The sequence below is a fragment of the Schistocerca americana genome, chromosome 4 (genome assembly GCF_021461395.2).
Source record: "Schistocerca americana isolate TAMUIC-IGC-003095 chromosome 4, iqSchAmer2.1, whole genome shotgun sequence".
Lineage (NCBI taxonomy): Eukaryota > Metazoa > Arthropoda > Insecta > Orthoptera > Acrididae > Schistocerca > Schistocerca americana.
The window spans coordinates 275,865,004-275,889,329 of record NC_060122.1 but is presented as its reverse complement, the minus strand read 5'-3'; the positions used below and the strand labels follow the sequence as shown (position 1 = coordinate 275,889,329).

General features: G+C 42.5%; 1 pseudogene; it reads left to right on the top strand.

Annotated features, from left to right (window-relative positions):
- The first annotated feature begins 1,616 nt into the window (after window positions 1–1,616).
- Window positions 1,617–1,788, top strand: LOC124614499 (annotated as a pseudogene).
- Window positions 1,789–24,326: the final 22,538 nt, after the last annotated feature.

Sequence of the window (24,326 nt, the reverse complement as noted above, 5' to 3'; positions counted from 1 at the left end):
ACACTATGGCATAGGGTATTTGCTCTAAGTATTTTCTCATCAGGTACAAAAAAATATACTGGGTGATCAAAAAGTCAGTGTAAATTTGAAAACTGAATAAATCACGGAATAATGTAGATAGAGAGGTACAAATTGACACACATGCTTGGAATGACATGGGGTTTTATTAGAACCAAAAAAATACAAAAGTTCAAAAAATGTCCGACAGATGGCGCTGCATCTGATCAGAATAGCAATAATTAGCATAACAAAGTAAGACAAAGCAAAGATGCTGTTCTTTACAGGAAATGCTCAATATGTCCACCATCATTTCTCAACAATAGCTGTAGTCGAGGAATAATGTTGTGAACAGCACTGTAAAGCATGTCCAGAGTTATGGTGAGGCATTGGCGTCGGGTGTTGTCTTTCAGCATCCCTAGAGATGTCAGTCGATCAAGATACACTTGCGACTTCAGGTAACCCCAAAGCCAATAATCGCACGGACTGAGGTCTGGGACCTGGGAGGCCAAGCATGACGAAAGTGGCGGCTGAGCACACGATCATCACCAAACGACGCGCGCGCAAGAGATCTTTCACGCGTCTAGCAATATGGGGTGGAGCGCCATCCTGCATAAACATCGTACGTTCCAGCAGGTGTTTATCAGCCAGGCTGGGGATGATGCGATTCTGTAACATATAGGTGTACCTCTCACCCGTCACGTTAGCAGTTACAAAACCAGAATCACGCATTTCCTCGAAGAAAAAAGGCCCGATAACGGTAGATGTGGTAAATCCAACTCATACCGTGACTTTCTCGTCGTGCAATGGAGTTTCCACGACAGTTCTAGGATTTTCGGTAGCCCAAATTCTGCAGTTGTAGGCGTTGACAGACCCTCGGAGCGTGAAATGAGCTTCGTCGGTCCACAACACGTTACTCAACAAATCGTTATCTTCCGCCATCTTTTGAAACGTCCACAATGCAAATGCCCTCCGCTTCACTAAATCGCCAGGTAACAGTTCATGATGCCGATGGATTTTTTACGGATAGCATCGGAGGGTACGCCTAAGTGCCAACCAAACAGTAGTGTATGGAATGCCGGTGCGACGTGCAACTGCACGAGCGCTGACTTCCCCGTGCATAAACGAACCCGCTACAGTCTCCATTTCTTCCTGAACTGTCTCAACAGCATCACGCCTTGTGCTCGGTCGGCCACTACGGGGTCTATCGTCTAAACGACCCGTGGCTTCGAACTTCGAAATCATTCTCGCCACAGCTGCATTTGTCAACGGACCTTCACCCGTTCGAATCCCCTTCCTATGGCGATAGGATCGTTAACGCTGGACTAGCACATTCCCCATTCTGATAATACAGCTTCACTAAAAGCGCCTTTTCAGGTAACGTCAACATGCTGCGACTGCTGGCGCATCTGATTCTCTCTCTCATTACAGCTCCTTTTACACAAGATTGTCATGCACAGTCACTGACGTTTTGCTGTCCAGCGCCATCTGTCGGACATTTTGTGAACTTTTTTTTTATTTATTGTTCGAATAAAACCCCATGTCATTCCAAGCATGTGTGTCAATTTTTACTTCTCTATCTACATTATTCCGTGGTTTATTAAGTTCAGTTTTCAAATTTATACTGACTTTTCGATCATCCGGTATATTTTCTTATCAGCTTAATACCTAGTACGTCCTGCATTACAGGACTAGAATATTAAAATCCTTTTTGGCTCACGACGGAGTGCTAAGAGCATACTCTCCCTCTGTCGCATGATGTCTCCTCACTTTCGAACTCTCTTAAACTAAGCAAATGCCTGTCACATATGAAGTCTCTCAATGTAACGCCACAGAGAAGTTGTAAATAGCTGTTACATATTGCATATCAGTTTATAAATTCGGTAATATATCTGATTTTGTTACGATGGCCATCTCACTCTATGCAGGTGGGAGATTGAAATTTCGTTAAAAGATCTCCCCGCAACGTAAATACGCCTGTTTTCCGCTCTAACTCTCGAATAATATCCATCGTCCTCTCACTCTCGCTTCCACCTCGGTGCCACCCGCCGAAGGAAACTGCACAGATCAACTTCGAAACCATATTCTGTGCCACCTTCTCATATAGGGATATTGGATTGGCTAGACGAGCTGGAGCAACCCTCCAGTGCTAGACTAATAGCGAGAATATTCTCTCCACATCCAGCAGTTACTGACGAAACTAAGATGGAGGTACTATCTAGTGCTCAGTCAATGGCATCTATCCCACTCCAACTCAAATTGTTTAAATAAACAATATTCCACACCGCATTCGCTTCTACAAATTCTTTAAATAAATAAACAATATCCTAGAAATTGTCTGAACAATATTCCATACACTCTCATAAATTTGATCACATATTTCACGCCAGTGGGAGGAAGGGAGTTAGACTGCACCAGTATTCTGTGTCGGCCATCTTGGATTGTGATAATTAGACTGCGTCAGTATTCTTAAGATGATATGCAAAATGAATTTCTATAAATAAAGAATATATTATTATTATTACCTCTGCAACAAAATGTAATTAGCATTTGAATTTCTCACCAAAATTTGAATTTCTTGTCGTTTTTTCTGAGTGTGGGGAGGGGATTTACCAAAGGAATGGTGGGGAAATGGGGTACGTTACTGCCGGAGTAAACACATGACGTCATCCAGGGGGTGGGGGTAATTAATTGATCAATATCATTAATTTGCATAATTAATTTGATATCACACTGTCCTCATAGTGGCTTTACCCTACTATTATCAACATTTTGTATTTTAGAAAAAAAGTTAAAATTAAAAAAAATCTATAACATTGCTCATATATGCAAAGAAAATAACGATCTAAATGATTTTTCCTTCTCGGTTTGCCAAACATAGCGTTAACCCCTTTGCCACCAAATCTCTAGCAGAGAAATCTACATGTAATTAGAATAAAATATTTGCCTTAGTCTACAGTTCCACTTTTATTTTGACTACTGACTACCTGTTCCGGAGCAAGTACCTTCATCAGGCCATTATCTGGCGCGCAACCATCAAAAGTCGCTTACCCAGCTAGGCATGTCATACACTCAAGTATTTTTTTTCTGGTTGTGATGATCATTGTTCCAACCCACAGCATGTCGGGGCTGTGCAATATATAATTTCTTTCCGTGTCATTTATAATGCAATAACAATCTACCTGCTGTATCCCCTTCATGTTTACTTTAGCATGTATGCAGTTGCCGTTATTATTAGTGGTATTAGTAAAGTTACTATTAATATCATTTCGTTATTCAAAAAAGCAGGCACTAATAGTGAAATCACTGAATTTGTTTCTGTCCTTGATGTCCTAAAACAGGTTCAAAACATCTTTTCACCAATGTGATCGTTATAATTATAATTTACAATATCGTAGTCACAATAATAATGATAATAATAATAATTATTATTATTATTATAGAACAATTTCATGTAATTTAAGCACTTTAATGCTCGTTTAGCAACATTTTGAAAACCTTGTTTGTGCTGGCAACAACCTTTAGTACTAGACATTTTCAAGAAATTAGGTCATTCTCCACATTGTCTAAGAATCTTATTCTTAATCGCTTGGTTCTGTCTTCCTTGTGGAGATTCTTCTACCATAGTCTTGATGAATCTGTCTTCTTAGGACCTCATTGCATGACCAACCCACTTAGTCCTTCTAGCTTTTATCTTTGCTACAATGTCAGGTTCTTTAAATACGTGAAATAGTTTTATGGTTTTACATCCTCTGTGAACGTCCTTTGCTGATCCAAAAATCAAAACTGTGTTAGAACAAGTTGTATAAGGGACTTGTAGATGCATATATTGGGTTTGCTAAGGCTATTCCTGCTCTTAAAAAATATCTGGCGGGGTATATACTTTCAGAATTGTCATTTTATCTGATATTTTAATATTTTTTACTGTAGTGAATAAAGCTAACAGATATTTAAGTTCTTTTACGTGTTATAAGGGACATTCAAATGAAAACGAGACAGAAGCAAAAAAAGCAAGTAAACTCTTTAGTATTTCAAAAGTAATCGTCATAACTAGTAATACATTTATCCCACTATGAGACAAGACGGTCATTGCCTTCATGGAAAAATATTTTCGGTTGCCTAGAAAACCATGATTGTATTCAAGTGTGTACCTCTTCGTCGAAATCAAATCAACGACCACTAATGTCTTCCTTCAGGGCTCCAAAAACATGGGATATGGAAATATGGAGATCGGGATTGCATCGAGAACGTGTAAGGGCTTCCAAGCAACACTCCTGCAGTGTAGTTGAAACATAAAGTTCACGTCTTTATCCATGCGATTTCCATATTTTTGGTGCCATAAAGAAAGACATTCGTGGACATCGATTTGCTTTGGATGAGGAGGTGCACATCTGGATACAGTTTCTGTTCCGTAGGCAACCCCAAACATTTTTCCTTGAAGACATTGACTGTCTTGTCTCACAGTGGATAAATCTATTAACACTTATGAAGATTACTTTTAAAATAATAAACAGTCTACTTGCTTTATTCTTCCATCCGTCTCGTTTTCATTTGACTGCCCCTTATACAAAGCTTCAGTTTGAATTTTCTAGTTAGTATATTTTGGCAGGTTAGGTGATCAAAAAACGTTTGGTTCTGTTCACATTTAATTGAAAATCATAGGGTTACAATTAACTGCAGCAGGAGAGTTAGAAGTTTTCTTTTACTGTCAGCTAAAAGAACTGTCATCATTATAAGCCAACACAGGAATTTTATTTCTTTTAATTTTTTACCCTCATTTAACTGATTGATGTCCAATATAATTATTTCTATTTTTTGACTCAAATGAAACTACATGGTTCCAAAGATCTGTTAAAGTCAGTAACATCTATGACGTACATATGCAGATTGAAGCGACGAATGAAAAATTGTTCCAAACCTGGGATTTGGACCAATGTCACCCCCTCTGCAATTATGTTCAAGTTTAGGGGTCAATACAAAGCGTGCTGAGGCGTGACAAGGAATCTGCATTGAAGAGTGTGACTTGCTATGGTAGTCCATGCAATTGTGCAAAGCCACTTGCTAGGGTGGCGTTGTGGTTCGTGCGTCGTCCTAGTAAGCAGGAGACCTGGGTTCGAATTCTGGCCTAGGTACAAATTTTCATTCGTCCCTTCAGTTTGCATGCTTACATTGTAGATGTTTGAAACTTGAAAAGGTCTCTGTAACCATATAGTTTCATTTGATTAAAGTACCTAAGCTTGGGTTTCAGGCAGGATCCTCCGTTTCTGAAGTGCTATTCAATCCTGCTGGAGAGCTTCTGCAATGATTTTGGAGTTTAGGGGGGCGGGGGGAGAGTACCTAGAAGGCTGAGGCTTAAATGAGGATTTGGATTGAGGACGGAGGCATGCTAGAATAGTCTGTACAGTTGTGCAAAGTCACTTGGAAGGGTGGCGAAATAATTAGTGCATCTGCCTAGTGAGTAGGAGACCTGGGTTCGAATCCAGGTCTATGTACAAATTTTTATTCATCGCTTCAGTTTGCTGGTATTCTCGTAGATGCTTGAGACTTGGCAAGATCTCTGTAACCATATAGTTTCATTTGATTAAAGTACCTAAGCTTGGGTTTCAGGCAGGATCCTGCATTTCGTTCAGTTTTGAGGTGGTATTCCAATACTGCAGGAGTTTGAAAGTACTGGCCTTGGCACACATTTTCATCCGTCGGTTCAGTTTGCATGTATACATCATAGATGTTTGAGACCCGGAAAGGTACCTGGAACCATATAGTTTCATTTGATTAAGGCATTTATGCTTCGGTTTCAGTCGGAATCCCCTGCTTCGTTCGATTCTGAGCTGCTATTCCAGCACAGCTGGCGAGCCTCCGCAATGCTGCTCGATTTTAGGGGGGAATGCTAAGTGGGCTTAGGCGTGACTGGAGATTTGGGTTGAGGTGGGAGGCTAGGGTAGTCCGTACAATTGTGCAAAGCCATTGTGCCAGGATGGCGTAGTCGCTAGCGCATCTCCCTAGTGCGCAAGAGATTGAGTTTGAACATTGAACTTGATACAAATTTTCTGTCATCGCTTCAGTATGCATGTACACCTTCTACTGCTTGACTGAAGACAACAGGTGGTAGAGTCTGCTTGTTTGACAAAAAAGACATAAAGAAAATATTAATTTTTGTTACTGTTCTAGTGGGTTTCCGAACTGACTCACAGTCTGCCAAAAGTAGGCTGTTGGCTATTAAAATTGGAACTCCATGAGGACAGCTAACAACAAACGCCAAACTGACATAGATCGCTTGTTACATGCTTGGATATGAAAATGATTAGCATTTCTAAGCAACCGCGCAGGGTAGTTAAGAGTAACACCCTATATATTTTGCATTTGAGGAAAGAGTACACAGAGGGTTTCTCATTACGAAATCGCATATTAATGTTGGTTTTTAGATAATGTTTGCCGGCCGGAGTGGCCGAGCGGTTCTAGGCGCTAGTCTGCAACCGCGCGACCGCTGCCGTCGCAGGTTCGAATCCTGCCTCGGGCATGGGTGTGTGTGATGTCATTACGCTAGTTAGGTTTGAGTAGTTCTAAGTTCTAGGGGACTGATGACCTCAGAAGTTAAGTCAAATAGCGCTAAGAGCCATTTGAACCAACCCATTAGATAATGTTTTGCCTCGTGTAAGTAGAAATGTGCGCCAGCACGCATCAGAATTTAATAGCTGATCGTGCCCTGTCGACAGAGCGGTTCACTGCACCGCGATATTGCTGCTCACGTTGGTCGGGATTCCGCGGTTGACGTGCGCATTTGGATACGACAAGTTCAGGACGGTCTTAACTCCATGTACGATCTCGACGTCCCCGTGCGACTTGCTGCCGAGAGGATAGACATAATGTTTATTCGACTGTGCAGGATCGTTGGCCCATTTAACGACCCTTAGGTCAGGAAATGTGCTTGCTTGTGGCAAGACAAGTGTCCATACGGGCGTCTGCAACACCACGGGCTGTCTGCAGGGTGAACATTGTCGCGGCTTCCTTTGGATGGCAGCAAAGAGAGGTGAGCCGACAGTGGTGCTCCCAACTACACTGGTGTGGAAAACTTAAGGACGAAAGTAGCTTTCACATGATTTGTCACTGCCAAGTAACAGATCTCAATGAAACTTCGAACACAGAAAGAACTGCAACAGTGTTACACAGAAGGTAAATGAACGAAATACGCAATGAAACCGACAGAAATGACGGTTTTATATCAAAACCATAATTACAGGGCTATTACAAATGATTGAAGCGATTTCATAAAATCACTGTAGCTCCATTCATTGACATATGGTCACGACACACTACAGATACGTAGAAAAACTCATAAAGTTTTGTTCGGCTGAAGCCGCACTTCAGGTTTCTGCCGCCAGAGCGCTCGAGAGCGCGGTGAGACAAAATGGCGACAGGAGCCGAGCAAGCGTATGTCGTGCTTGAAATACACTCACATCAGTCAGTCATAACAGTGCAACGACACTTCAGGACGAAGTTCAACAAAGATCCGCCAACTGCTAACTCCATTCGGCGATGGTACGCGCAGTTTAAAGCTTCTGGATGTCTCAGTAAGAGGAAATCAACGGGTCGGCCTCCAGTGAGCGAAGAAACGGTTGAACGCGTGCGGGCAAGTTTCACGCGTAGCCCGCGGAAGTCGAAGCAGGGAGCTAAACGTACAACAGCCGACGGTTTGGAAAATCTTACGGAAAAGGCTAAAGCAGAAGCCTCACCGTTTACAATTGCTACAAGCCCTGACACCCGATGACAAAGTCAAACGCTTTGAATTTTCGGCGCGGTTGCAACAGCTCATGGAAGAGGATGCGTTCAGTGCGAAACTTGTTTTCAGTGATGAAGCAACATTTTTTCTTAATGGTGAAGTGAACAGACACAATGTGCGAATCTGGGCGGTGGAGAATCCTCACGCATTCGTGCAACAAATTCGCAATTCACCAAAAGTTAACGTGTGTTGTGCAATGTCACGGTTTGAAGTTTACGGCCCCTTTTTCGTCTGCAAAAAAAACATTACAGGACACGTGTATCTGGACATGCTGGAAAATTGGCTCATGCCACAACTGGAGACTGACAGCGCCGACTTCGTCTTTCAACAGGATGGTGCTCCACCGCACTTCCATCATGATGTTCGGCATTTCTTAAACAGGAGATTGGAAAACAGTTGGATCGGTCGTGGTGGAGATCATGATCAGCAATCCTTGTCGTGGCCTCCATGCTCTCCTGACTTAACCCCATGCGATTTCTTTCTGTGGGGTTATGTGAAAGATTCAGTGTTTAAACCTCCTCTACCAAGAAACGTGCCAGAACTGTGAGCTCGCATCAACGATGCTTTCGAACTCATTGATGGGGACATGCTGCGCTGAGTGTGGGAGGAACTTGATTATCGGCTTGATGTATGCCGAATCACTAAAGGGGCACATATCGAACATTTGTGAATGCCTAAAAAACTTTTTGAGTTTTTGTATGTGTGTGCAAAGCATTGTGAAAATATCTCAAATAATAAAGTTATTGTAGAGCTGTGAAATCGCTTCAATCATTTGTAATAACCCTGTATACTGAATTCACCGTTGTTTATCTCCGCTCCGATAGATGAGTGGTCAGAGTGACGGATTGCCATCCTACAAGCACGGATTCGATTCCCGACTGGGATGGGGATTTTCTCCGCTCAGGGACTGAGTGTTGTGCTGTCTTCATCATCATTTCATCCCCTTTTGGCGCGCGGGTCGCCCAATATGACGTCGAATGTAATAAGACCTGCACCAAGGTGGCCGGACCCGCCCCGCAAGGGGCCTCGCGGCCAGTGACGCCAAACGCTCATTTCCATTTACTGTGGTTTATGGTGGTCTCCCAGACATTGTAAAAATTGGGACATGGTTCTCAACAGGGTGTGTGATCACCATGGAAGGCAAAGCATGCTCTGCAAACGTGCTCGCATGCTGGCCACAACGTTAATAATGAGTTCTTGAGGGAGGGCCACCAATGCGATTAATAACTGCTTGATGGTCGTTGGATGTGGGTTGTGGTGAGGAGACGTCCACATGTGCTCGAAGGGTTTTAAGTTAGGGGAATGGACTGGCTGTCGAGTCGCTGAATATCTCCTCTCATTCCAAGAGCTTCTACTCCTTCGGTGTTCGATGCGGTCGCTCATTGTCATCTGTAAAGTGAAGTCGGGGCCGAATGCACCCATGTAAAGACGCACAATGGTGAAAGAGTACAGCATCCCAATATTGTTCAACTGTGAGCATACCGTGTTCAGTACCCTATGAAGTGAAAAAGAATTACATGATCTGCTGAACGGAGTGAACAATCTAATGAGTACACAGTACGGATTGAGAGTAAATCGAAAAAAGACGAAGGTAATGAGAAGTAGTAGAAATGAGAACAGCGAGAAACTCAACATCAGGATTGAAAGTCACGAAGTAGATGAAGTTAAGGAATTCTGCTACCTAGGCAGTAAAATAACCAATGACGGACGCAGCAACGAGGACATCAAAAGCGGACTAGCTATGGCAAAAAAGGCATTCCTGACCAAGAGAAGCCTACCAATATCAAATATCGGCCTGATTTTGAGGAAGAAATTTCTGAGAATGCACGTCTGGAGTACAGCATTGTATGGTAGTGAAACATGGTCTATGGGGAAACCAGAACAGAAGAGAATCGAAGCAGTTGAGATGTGGTGCCGGCCGGAGTGGCCTTGTGGTTCTAGGCGCTACAGTCTGGAGCCGAGCGACCGCTACGGTCGCAGGTTCGAATCCTGCCTCGGGCATGGATGTGTGTGATGTCCTTAGGTTAGTTAGGTTTAATTAGTTCTGAGTTCTAGGCGACTGATGACCTCAGAAGTTAAGTCGCATAGTGCTCAGAGCCATTTGAACCATTTGAGATGTGGTGCTACAGACGAATGTTGAAAATTAGGTGGACTAATAAGGTGAGAAATGAGGGGTTTCTATGCAGAATCGGAGAGGAAAGGAATATGTGGAAAACACTGATAAGGAGAAGAGACAGGATTATAGGACATCTGTTTAGACATGTAGGAATGACTTCCGTGGTACTAGAGGGAGCTGTAAAGGGCAAAAACTGTAGAGGAAGACAGAGATTGGAATACATCCAGCAAATAATTGAGGACGTAGGTTGCAAGTACTACTCTGAGATGAAGAGGCTACCAAAGAAAAGTAATTCGTGGCGGGCCGCATCAAACCAGTCAGAAGACTGTTGAAAAAAAAAAAAAAAAAACCATGCCACATTATGCCTCCCCACACTGTAACACCTGGGCCAGCAAAACAATCATGTTGGACAACTCTGGACATACCCTCATATGGCGAGATGTGGGAACTCGTAATGCATCCAGAAATATTGTCGAACACGATTGTTTTGTTGATCCAGAAGTTAATGGCGTGGGGAGGCATAATGTTGCATGGGGTTACTCACCTCCAAACCTTTGTGCACGGGACACTCACCGGTCAACGTTGTTGTGACACCGGGGCTGAAGGCTTGTGTAATTCAACAGAACAGAAACAATTTCCTGGATCGTCATGTTGTAGCTACGAGAACGTTAATCAAGCATCCAAAGGGAACCAAAGCCACCCATTTGGCATGTGTTTGAGCAATTGCTGAAAATGAGGCATCAGGATATGAGTAGGTAATACGTAATCCATTCGTGAACTAAAAATCAGGAATTTAATAATAATACCGAAATTGATCTGATTAAAACCTCACGTCTCAGAATGGACAAGTCTTGATCAGGTCTAACACACAACTGTAGAGCTAGACTTACCATGAAGAAGTTGGTGCTGCTCGTGAACTTAGTACTGTCGCTCATCAGTAAAGATATCCGTAGAAATTATCAACCGTATCTTTAAAAATTGTCAGCGGTACCTGTTAAAATTCCGCGAACAATAAATGATTTTGAGAGATTGTTAAGTGTGTAAAACCAGGAGATGATGCTCTAGCGGAAGTGATTCTGTGACGAGGGGTTCTGAGTCTTGCTTGGTTACGTCAGTCCTTTACCGCAAGAGGCAAAGATCCCGAGATCGAGTAACGGTGCGGCACACAGTTTTGATCTGCCAGGAAGTTTCAATAAATACTTTTAATTTACCGCACGGAGGACAAGACCCTCTTGTCACATGAATGTGTGTACTCTGTTCTCAGTCAGACAATCGATCTGTTCGTAGGCAATTTACTTTATAAAATTGTAATTTTACTTAACGAGCAATTAAATAAATAGTCCTGCATGAATTGCACAAGGGACAAACGCAGTATAATGTATCCTATGACACAGAGATTAGGATACGTGAGATAAAATATTAATAGTGAAATTTAATATATGTTGCTCTGGACATATATTTTAGATAACCAAATTAGAAAAGCACTACACATTTATATAAAAACAATAAAACATAACAGTAGCTGGTAATCACGTGAGTGCAACAAATAATCAGACTCCTTGCCTGATGGGCTTGTAAATAATTAGGGCCTCATAAAATAGGAATCCCTTAATGGTAAGGAACCACAAACACACACACACTCCAAATTTATACTAACACCACATAGAAGATAAACACATACACCATAAACACATAACGCCGGCAGAAGGTTTTCTTCACGAGACTAACACATAACACGGAAAACTCGAGCAGTCGAAATGAACGAGAATTACTGTCCGAAATGCAGATCAGATCGGGAATGCTTGTAAAATACAATACACACGTGAATGCAGTGTAATTTAAGCACCTACAAGTATAGAACAATAACTGGATACTGACAAGTTAAAGGCTCGTTAGATTTTCAAATACGTGGCCCTAGCCACACCAAGAAAGGATATAAAAATTCCACAAAGTCGGTTAAATTGTGGAAGGGATTACCCATATAAGTAAATTATCGCGGAATAATTACAAGATGAAAAAGATTCCCAGAACCGCAAGTTCTCCAAAGCAACGACGAACACGTGGGATTGAACAAAGAAAGGCATACGCACTAATGGTTGGAAATTACGGAACACCGAGGAAACTAACAAAAAGAGACGAATAAATAACATAAGAAAGACAAGCACATGCACATTCACACAGGGAAACACAAATTCTAACTGACAGTGAGACTAAGAAGAGTTCGCACACAACGCTTCCACATTTCTAAGATCTAGGTGAACAAAGTATCTACGAGTAAAAATCTAACAATTAGGAAAACACTACCACTCTCCATTCTCCATGATTATAACGATCCGAAATTAGAAAACAAACGAATTAAAACTTCAACTAGGCTGAAACTTATATAGGCTCAGTTACAATACTCACTGCTGCAAATGAAGGGCTTATTTCAACAGCGGTACAAGCCCATTGCCTCCACTTTTCTGTCTATAATGCTTCTGAAATTAATGAGCCAGACAAACAGGAAGAAAGGTTCATCTCTAGCAAGAAGCCATATGCTTGAATATTTCTCGTACCTCAACTGCAGATTTTTCAGCGCTCATTTAACTTTAGGACTCTGAATCTCAATATGAACAAAAATGGACTTGTACCACTATTCAAATAAGCCCTTCAAATGAGATACCACGAGCAATCTCTCTCTTAAAAATACCAGGACCGAGTGACCAGCACACTCACCAGCGCACTCACCAAATCGGTTTCTACATACAGAGAGCGGAAGTTGTTAGACAACACCCTTACCACTTCAGCACAATAGTGCTTCGACCAGAAAGGAACGTAACCTTTTTGACCCTTTCTAAGCTTACACAAAAGGTGGCTAAACTGCCACAGTAGCAGACAAGAAACTTACCGCCGCCAGACATTCAATCACTCTGTCGTTCTAGGATGGTGGGAATGGGAATGAAGGCTAGCGGTACAATATAAATACATTGTAATTAAGTTTGAGGAAGGTATAGCAAGCACAGTCTCGTGATAAATGAACACATAGATATAAAATAGACATAGAATGAGTATGAATCGAGCGAATGTATGCAGTTGTGGCACACTCAGGAGCTACTTCCTTCTCCTGGCGTTTTTGTTGAATGTACCGAAGGTATAAGGTGCTAAAGGACATGTAAAATGCCGTTAAACTTTATTGACGAACTTCCAGCATGTTGGAGTAACTTGAGTCAGCAACTTCTGTTGATCAATAGAACGAAAAACCAGTCCAAGTTGCAAATATTTTATTTTTCATTCGATGATTTTCAAATCTGCATAACAAAGTCAAAATGGTATTTCCGAGAATGTCGAAAAATGTGTAATGTGCATTCCAGTGCCATTTCCGACTTTGTTATGTTGATTAGAAAGTGGGTCGCGGCCCGAAACTAGTCATCGAATGAAAAATAAAATATTTGCAACTTGGATTGGTTTTTCGTTCCATTGAAACATTGTGAAGAGGCTCTTGTAGGTATCATTCATCGGGAGCTAATTTTCTTCAAGCCCAATGGCAATGGTAGTTTTGCTGGTAACGTCAAATCCCTTCGTCTTTTTCCTTCAAACAGCCGAGAGTTTTCTACTTCCGAATCTAAAACTCAAATGAAACTGCTGCTACCTTTCCGATCTCCACTTAGGCTCTGTGTAAGAAAAGGTGTAAGCTAGTTTGCTAGTCAATGACTTTCAAACAACAATTGGTTCGCCAATCAGTTCATATCCAGTCTACGTTAAATTTCAGACTCTAGCCAAGGGGACAGAAGGAAGCCGACTTTCTGTCATTCCCCCTAAAGAGATCGACTGGAAATTTTGCATCACCGATTACTAAAGAGAGAAAAAGACAAGGAGCAAGACAAAAAGTGCACCTCTGAGGACCAGCTTAAGTGCGTCTCTTTCCACTATCCAAGCCGAGCAATTACCAACATGAAACACACGTTCAGCCCCGGCTCTCCTGGCGCCACCAGGTCGGTCCATCTAGAAGAACCCATTATAAGACAAGCGGAAGGGGTGTAGCAAAGTTCGCATCTAGTCTCGACATCGCCATATAGCTCGGCGCCTTCAAGATTCTTCACACCACCGGAAAAACACGTTACTATCTCCTATTGTCAGGGAGTCACACCCCCCCCCCCCCTCACCCCTATAGCGTAGACCACTGCCGTGGCCTAGCTCAGCCGAAAGCCAAGAATAAGTTACGACATCATTCTGTTATACCGAATAATAAAAACCACACACACTACGCCTAGGCAAGGAAACATCTACATTAAAATCAGAGGATTTGGATTAGAGAAATCTCATACATTGATCTTCCGCAGTTGCTTCTGATAGATGTCATTGACCTCCTATCAGATGCGGTGTAAGTTAAACACGCGTCGAAGTACAGGTTGATCTCAGTGTAACGAGCTGGACCTCTTCAATACAAAATTTGCTTGGACAAAATGTAAAAATGTGGTATGATCTTCTTTGGTTGGGACGTCCCACGGTGTGAGTTCAGCCGCTTTCCTTGCGGGTATGTGAGAGTTGTGTCCTATGCGTATTTTTAGATAAATGTAATTGATGCGTGTATATGTAAAGCTTTGTTTGCTTTGTGTGGTGATGAGAGAAGAGAGGGGGTGAAACCCGGTGCCGGGACATAGCCTGCTCCTCTCGAATATTATGCGGATAGTATGCCGTGGCAGTCGACCGCGATAGTAAACAAACGAGAACTTGACTGACCAAGGGGCGAGGAGCGCTTCGAGGGAATAAGCCTCGCTTCCCTCTCGAAGGGCTGCCATCGTACGTCCGCGTTCTGTGCTTCCGCGAAAACAGAACTGACGTAACGGTCTTAGGGATCGCTCATTCCATTTCTTGTGGTGGAAGTCTCATTCGTACCCGTTTATGCATCAGGATTAGTCTCTTCGCTCACTTCAAAATTAGAGAGAGAGAGAGAGAGAGAGAGAGAGAGAAAAAACACAATACAAACCAAACTGGAGTACATAAAGCATGTGGTAGTGGCTGCAGCTCAGTTGTTTGCTGCGGCTGGCAGTGGTAGTTCAGACGCGACCTCTACCGGTATCTTACGCAACCATAGTTGAAAACTCTCCCAGCCTAAACTGCCTCGATATAATGTCCACATAATATCGCCAAAGTGGCCGTCGAGTTTAACATCCCCATTCCAACGGGTGGATTAACATCAACAGTGTCGCAAGACCTCACGTCATAAGACACTATAGAGGGATTTGGTTTTTAACCCAAGACATTGGCGCAAAGGTGGTGATCACGAACTTCACGCCGCCATCTCTCCTCCCCTTATAGGCCAAGTACTGTGAATGAAAATTTCATCCACCACCAGGATTTGAACCGAACTACCTCCGAACCGAACTACCTCCGATTCGAACACTATTGTACAGGCGTGCGTTAGTGATACCGGCTAGGGAGGGGGGAGGGCGTGTATGTAGAGAAAACTCCATAAGAAGGAAATGAAACTGTAGTATGATACTAAGTTGCCGACTCCGTTATTAAAAAGTGTTTAACATTTGTTACATATTTCGTATTATTTTCCCTCTTTGTAGTAAAACACCAAGAACTGAATAAATCAGCATAGGAGAAACGTTTTCAAAAAAATTAAACATTGTAGTTTTATTTTGCTTGGGATTTTCATTACAAAGTAGGAAAAATGTGTCCCTAAGCTGGTAAATGTGCTCGTTCTGTGCTATGTGATGTGTTGGCAGAAGAGCCAACACCGTGTTGCTAGAGGAGGCCGAAATGCACGCGTTTAAGCTCACGCAGACTGGCGTGAGGTCTGGAACAAGGTAAAGTAGTTGAGTCTACTAAAAAAAGTACTTTAATCCATAATTGGTGTACATCGCTCTTGTTGATACATTAATAACAATCTCAATATAAACTGGTAATGGCGCCTTGCTAGGTCGTAGTAAATGACGAAGCTGAAGGCTATGCTAACTATCGTCTCGGCAAATGAGAGCGTATTTGTCAGTGAACCCTTCCTAGCAAAGTCGGCTGTACAACTGGGGCGAGTGCTAGGACGTCTCTCTAGACCTGCCGTGTGGCGGCGCTGGGTCTGCAATCACTGACAGTGGCGACACGGGGGTCCGACGTATACTAACGGACCGCGGCCGATTTAAAGGCTACCACCTAGCAAGTGTGGTGTCTGGCGGTGACACCACACTATGTTCACATCCACGAGACATAGTTTGAAGTTAGATGACCAGAAAGTGCACAGCCTCATTTCTGTTGTCTTTCTTACAAAATGTCCACCATGAAAACATGTGTACTTCCAGTATTTGAATACATTAATGTTTAGTTGGTTTTGTAGTCGCAGCTGGGGTGTCAGACATGCGTACACAGTCTGAAAGCTGTAGTTCTCTCCTTGACTCGTGCGTGATACCCAATTTTTTTTCTCGTTAATAATTTCTATGAATGTTTTCTTTTTCTCATTACTAATAATAAATTTGTACAGCGAAGATAGGCTTTTAATATTATCTTTGTAACAAAAGAGCAATGTCCAGAGAATATTCAATTCTTTTAACAACTTTTGTTTCAGTCTCGCTTGAGAGTACTTATGTTTTAGATCTCACACAAAAAGGACATGTAATTTTAGTCATGCATCAACAATATGTGTAGTAAATAACACGTGTGAGAAAAAATGCGAGAAAGTACATCTGTTAAGAGTTATCATAGACGCAAGAATAATTTTATTTATTACGCCAATATTCGTTCACAAACATGACTTCCGCCTTTAATTATAAAAAGAGGCAGTAATTTCTCCCATCCTGCAATATGTATATGCTAATCATCAAGATTTAATGGATGGCTCGTATGATCGGCAACCACAGAAAATTAGAGGTAAATTAATTATGTCAGCGTAGCTTAATAGTGACCTCTATTAAACCAATATCTGTGTAATAATCGAACAATTGACTTTTACTCAAGCACCAAGTTCGTGCAAAATACGGTTTGTGTGATTTCAGTATTGGTACGTTGCGTTGTATTTTTCTTACGTTGCGAGGAAGACTGTTCATGGCAATTCCAGATTTGCAATTAGTAATTATCTCTCATTAGGTAAATTTCGTGCTGATTCATACTCTTTGTTTTGGCTGTTGTACTGCCACCCAGCACCGTTATTCCTAAATCCACCAACAGACCTAATACACTCGCCAACACTTGTAATCAGGCACTGTTGCGAAACAATCGCCTAGAAATTCTGTTTTCGTGTCAATTTTGTTCATCGTAGCTACAACTCCTTTGGTAACATAACGCACATAAGCAGAACGATATATGGCGCACCGTCTGCCGTGGAGTATCGACACGACGAATAAGACAACAGTACTACGGCGACAGCACCATCCGCTGAGAGGCGACGGAACGTCAGATAACGGCGAAGCAGGCTGCACATCAAAGACTTGTGAATGTCAGAAACATAAAGTGAGTCGTTTTATTGCGTTTAGAAGGTTGGAGGTGAAATTATACAGCCAGCGTTCTTCAGATAGTCCATAACTGTCCACTTATGTGCAAATTAAAGAGTTATAGGTAACACGGAACAAATCTAATAGTTTATAGTTCCGAATATGACAGTCAGACGTGGCACAACGATTGAGGTCACGTAGCGGACCGTGTATAACTAGTCAGAAGACTGAAGACTGAAGACCGAAAAAAAAAAAAAATGAAAAATTGGTTGATCGTCATTACTTGGCATTCTCGAGTGCTGGTTAGTCATCATTAAAAAGCACTCCATCTTCAGGCTACGAGTGGCCTACCGGGACCATCCGACCACCGTGTCATCCTCGGTGGAGGATGCGGATAGGAGGGGCATGGGGTCAGCACACCGCTCTCCCGGTCGTAAGATGGTATTCTTGACCGAAGCCGCTACTATTCGGTCGAGTAGCTCCTCAATTGGCATCACGAGGCTGATTGCACCCCGAAAAATGGCAACAGCGCATGGCGGCCTGGATGGTCACCCATCCAAGTGCCGACCACTCCCGACAGCGCTTAACTTCGGTGACCTCACGAGAACCGGTGTATCCACTGCGGCAATGCCGTTGCCCTTTAATCATCATTAGCAGTGCAATCATTCCAATAGGCTCACACTGGTGATAACAGTCTATATGCCTGCAAAAATGCCACATGTAATACCCATAATTGTCACGATCCCACTTCTCATTCAACATAGTCATTTCTTCGAAGCTCACGAAGGATCTGTAGGTAGACAGACAATTTCACGAAATATATTTCACGAGTATAATCTGAAACTCATAATAACAAAGGAATATTAGTTCCTTCACATAAGACCGGAATAGTACCAACAATTTCCGGACATGACAAATGGATTTTTTTCTATTTGTCATAGTTTGCTTTTATCTCAGTCTTCGAATTAATAATATTATAAGGCCAGAGCCTGCAAAGGCGCTGATATACGAGTAAACCTACAAGCTAGGTATCAAAGTCTCCAACCAGTTGCCAAAATCTCCAATCCAGTGCCCTCTATGAAACTTCCCACTGTGTTGAAACCTGTCAAGCCACTGAACCCTTGAACAGCTACCTTGAGAGGGAAACTATATTGTGGCTTAAAAGTCCGTGATATATGTCGCATGTACACTACATGAAAAGAGGCTGCTGGATAGGGCGAGTCAAAAGTCCTTGGACACCTTCGTAAGTTGGAAGATTAAATGGAACATTGAAATGTGATGATGGGAACATAGGTTTGACGTGGGGCCGCAACTTTTGGAGTGAATGTTGTTCATGGTCGCCATCTTGAAATCCGCCATTTTGGATTCAAGTCTTTTTTTTTGTAATGGGAAGGGGGGTGTATGTCACATCAAATAACACTCGCTTGAGCTCTGGAACTGAGTAGTGTAATTTGTTTTTGTCTATCTTGTACAGTTTAGAAGCTGTTAATGTTCAAAGTTACCTTGATACCGACTCACGTCTCTCTCTGTTCCAGGTGATCTAAAATGGGTCTGACATGTGAACAGAAGATCGAAATCATCCTTATATCAGGGGAACGCAGCTACCGAAAATAGCAGCTGACTACAGCAGACGGCACCCAGACAGAGAACCGGTAACGCACAGCACGGTGGCTCACGTGATCACCAAATTCCGGGAGACGGTCTCTGTTTACGATAGGGCACGTAGTGGGTGGCCAAGGACTGCCACCAATGAGGAAGCTGCACCTGCGGTTGTTGCGTCGTTTGTGAAAAGTCCTAAACGAAGTACCCGTCGTGTGACCCTAGCATGTGGAATAAGCCGAACCTCAGTTGTCCGGATATTGCACGCCAATAAGTGGCATCCTTACAAGCTGCAGATGCAACATCGACTTAACGAGGATGACCCTGATCACCGGTTGGAGTTCTGCCTGTGGGCTACTGAACAACACGAACTGTATCCTTCGTTTGCCAAGGGCATACTGTTCAGCGACGAGGCGTATTTCACTTTGAACGAGGAGGTTAATCGACATACTTGTCGATACTGGAGTGACGCAAATCCGAACTGAGTTGCCCCAATTCAAGAACACAGTCCAGCGAAGGTGATGGTGTGGTGTGGCATATGAGACACCCGCATCACTGGGCCATTTTTCCTTTACAACACCTTAACTGCACCACAGTATCTGATGCTGCTGCAGGACCTTGTGTTCCCTTCCACACTGAAAGCTGACGGCATTTTCCCATCTTATTTTCAGCAAGATGGAGCCCCTCCACACTATGGCATTGGTGTCCGTGAATGGTTGGAGGAACAACTGCCAGGGAAGTGGATTGGTCGCCGTGGTCCCGTGTAGTGGCCACCCAGATCCCATGACTTAACGCCCCTTGATTTTTATCTATGCGGACATCTTAAGCAGATAGTGTACACTGAGAGCATCCGTGATTTGAGACATCTGGAGGAACGCACACAACACGGCTGTTACCAAATTGCAGGAGACATTCTCCTCCGTGTGCAGTCAGAGTGGTTGCGGCGACTACAGCTGTGCATTGCACGGAATGCACAACATGTAGAACATGTGTTGTAGCAGTCGGTATGAAGGTAATTTCCCAACTTTGTACATTAATAACCTCTAAACTGTACAAGATAGACAAAACAAATTACACGACTAAATTCCAGAGCTCAAGCGAGTGTTAGTGTTATTTGATGTGTCATACACTCCCCTTCCCATTAAAAAAAAATGACTTCAATCCAAAATGGCGGATTTTTAGATGGCGGCCATGAATGACATTCACTCCAAAAGTTGAGGCCCCACATCAAACCTATGTTCCCATCATCACATTTCAATTTTCCCTTTAATCTTCCAACTTATGAAGGTGTTCAAGGACTTTTGACTCGCCTTATATATATATAGGGCGAGTCAAAAGTCTTTCTAATTTTCTTAGCCTCATATAAATATATATATGAGGCTAAGAAAATGTTGTGAAGAATAGACTGTGACATTAGTATGAAGCTTATTAGGTGGCCGGTGGATTAGCCATTGCATGTGGTTGTAACTGTCCATGCCAAAACGAAAGTGGAGGATTCGACCACGAAAACTGTTAGCATTTAATAAAAGACATTGTGGCAGAGGTAGAAATATCATCATCATTATTATTATCATCATCATTTGCGTTCATGAATTAGGTTCGAGGAACCTGTTCTGGCTTTAGCTCTCCCCATTCCTTGGCCGACACACATCCCTTATCCCTATGGATTAGAGGGTGATTCAGCTGCCCCTACCGCTGGGTTTTATGCAACACGCAATGCTTTCAAATACCATGTGCAAGATTTTTATATTCTCTCGTTCGCTATGCGCAAGTGATTATCCCTGCAGAAAAAAATGAACAGGGCTTTTGTGTAGAAAATGTAATGTGGTTAAAATTTTTATTAGGATAGGTTTTCGTTGGAGGACACAGTTTTCGCACTATTCGAGAAAGAGGCATCTGAAGATCACTTTTGTGCGTTTTTCATGAATAATTCGAAAACTGCGGCCTCCAGCGAAAACGAATCCTAGTACAAAATTTAATCACATTAAATTTCCTACAAACTGGTTCTGTTCATTTTTTCTGTAGGACTATTAGTTAGTGTGTAGCGAGCGAGAAAAGATGAAAATCTTGCACATGGTATTTGAAGGCGTTGTGGGGTGCATAAAACCCCTAGGCATGGGCAGCTGAATCGCCATCTTTTAGATCTGCAGTTCTTCTTCTTTTTTACGCATTTGCAGTAAAAGTGTAGAATAAAGGTTCTGCCTTTTTGCAAATACACTGTTTTTTTCTTTTTACCCAAACACGTTTCAGCACTTCTGTGTCAGCATCAGTGGGTTTTTGTTTATTGAAAACTGTAAAAAATGAACATATTTCAGGCTGTAACTGATCTAACAAAGTGAAGCCTAAAGAAAGTTTTTGTTCGTTTTGCTTCTTACCGTGATTTTACATTATATGGTTTGGCAGGACTAACTGTATGGTGACCTGCACTGATAGCTTGTCATCTGCAAAGCAAACGATCCAAATGTGAATTTCATCGGCGAGTTAACACATCCCTTGAGTTTTAAAAAACGTGATTTTTGGGTTAGAAATCACAACATAGTGCTCACCACGTTTTGTGAAGTAAAAAGGTGTTTATTAAAAAACAAAATTACACAAAGTACATTGAAATCTGTGTGCAGTGTACCCAGAACGCAAAAGAAGGGATTAGTCACAATAAAACATTAGTAGTAACAAATATACACGCATAAAATTCTGAAACCCCAAAATCACGTTTTTTAAAAGTCAAGGGATGTGTTAACTCGCCGATGAAACTCACATTTGCATGGTTTGGTTTGCAAATGACAAGCTATCAAAGCATTAACACCACACAGTTGGTCCCGAAAAACCATATAATGTACATTCAAACGCTAAAGAAACTAGTATAGGCATGTGTATTCAAATACAGATATAAATACACAGGCAGAATACGGTACTGAGGTTGGCAACGCCTTTATAAGAAGTGTCTGGAGCAGTTGTTAGACCGATTACTGCTGCTACAATGGCAAGTTATCAAGGTTTCAGTGAGTTTGAATGTGGTATTATAGCCGGTGCACAAGCAACAGCACGCAGCACCTCCGAGGTAGTGATGAAGTGGGGACTTTCCCATATTACCATTTCACGAATGTACCGTGGGTATCAGGAATCCGGTAAAATTTCAAATCTCCGACATAGCTGCGGCCGGAAAAAGATCCTGCAAGAATGGGACCAATGGTCGACTGAAGAGAATCGTTCAGCATGACATAAGTGAAACCCTTCCGCAGATTGCTGCAGATTCCAGTGCTCGGCCATCAACAAGTGTTAGCGTGCGAACCATTCGACGAAGCCGGCCGCTGGTGGCCTAGCGGTTCTGGCGCTACAGTCTGGAACCGAGCGACCGCTACGGTCGCAGGTTCGAATCCTGCCTCGGGTATGGATGTGTGTGATGTCCTTAGGTTAGTTAGGTTTAAGTAGTTCTAAGTTCTAGGGGACTGATGACCTCAGCAGTTGAGTCCCATAGTGCTCAGAGCCATTTTGAGCCATTCGACGAAACATCATCGATATGGGCTTTCGAAGCTGAAGACCCACTCGTGTACCCTTGATGACTGCACGACACAAAACTTTACACCTCGCCTTGGCCTGTCAACACCGACATTGGACTGTTGATGACCGGAAACATGTTGCCTTGTCGGACGAGTCTCGTTTCAAATTGTATCGACCGGGTGGACGTGTACGGGTATGGAGACAACCTCATGAATCCATCTACCTCTACATGGATACTCTGAAAATCACATTTAAGTGCCTGGCAGAGGGTTCATCGAATCACCTTCACAATTCTCTATTATTCCAATCTCGTATAGCGCGCGGAAAGAACGAACACCTATATCTTTCCGTACGAGCTCTGATTTCCCTTATTTTATCATGTTTATCATTTCTCCCTATGTAGGTCGGCGTCAACAAAATATTTTCGCATTGGAAGAGAAAGTTGATGATTGGAATTTCGTGAGAAGATTCCTCCGCAACGAAAAACGCCTATGTTTTAATGATGCCCATCCCAAATCTTGTATCATATCAGTGATACTCTCCCCCCTATTTCACGATAATACAAGATGTGCTGCCCTTGTTTGAACTTTTTCGATGTACTCCGCCACTCCTATCTGGTAAGGATCCCACACCGCGCAACAGTATTCTAAAAGAGGACGGACATGCGAAATGTAGTGGATATGTTACATTTTCTGCCAATGAAATGCCTTCCCCACAACATTTTCAATGTGTTCCTTCCAATTTAAGTTGCATGTCAGCAGGGGATCCTTCAAGCTGGTGGAAGCTCTGTAATGGTGTGGGGCGTGTGCAGTGGAGTGATATGGGACCCCCCCATACGTCTAGATACGACTCTGACAGGTGACACCTACGTAAACATCCTGTCTGATCACCAGCATTCATTCATGTCCATTGTGGACTTGAGCAATTCCAACAGGACAATTCGACACCCCACACGTCTAGAATTGCTACAGAGAGGCTCCAAGAACACTATTCCAAGTTTAAATGCTTCCGCTGGCAACCATACTCCCCAAACATGAATATTATTGAGCATATTTGGGATTCCTTGCAACGTGCTATTCACAAAAGATCTTCACCCCCTCGTACTCTTACGAATCTATGGACAGCCCTGCAGGATTCATGGCGTCAGTTCCCTTCAGCACTACTTCATACATTAGTCGAGTTCGTGCCATATATACATACAGAAATCAATAATTTTCAATTTATGCCCAAATTTTGGATTTTTACAGTTTTTCTCCTTTGAGTCCGTTTTAACTTGAACTTACTGCCATGTAGTCGAGCTCTACACACTCCTGTTAGGTGCTTCTTCTTCCGACGCCGCAAAACTTATTCTAGATCGTGTAAGTAATGTAATTTTCATGTTATCGGACATCTTCCTTATATAAAGGCAGCACTCGTGACGTGACATTTACGTATTGCGCGGAAGGTAACTGAATAGCTTCTTGGTTTTGTTCCAATAATAATTATTATTCAGACAACACAAATGGCTACCACACACATCTTACAAAAAATACGTCTTCTTCACTCGAGAACTAACGACAGAGTCTCTATAATGAATGACAAAAAAATTGAATGAGGTTTCCCTCACTTGTTACCGCCTTCCGTCATAGTAAAATACATATTTTGCTGGCGCCTACAGCGGTCGCGCTAATGTTTTTTTGTCAGTGCTTTTCTTACGTACCAATACAGCCACGTCGTGTTGCGGCACTTATACGGGCTCGCAGGGGTCCTGCACGATATTAGGCAGGCGTACCGGTTTCTTTGACTCTTCAGTGTAAAATCACGGTAAGAAGCAAAACGAACAAAAACTTTCTTTAAGTCTAACCCTGTTAGATGAGTTACAACGTAGAATATCTTCAATTTACACAGATTTCAATAAAGAAAATCTCACTAATGACGGCACAGAGATGCTGAA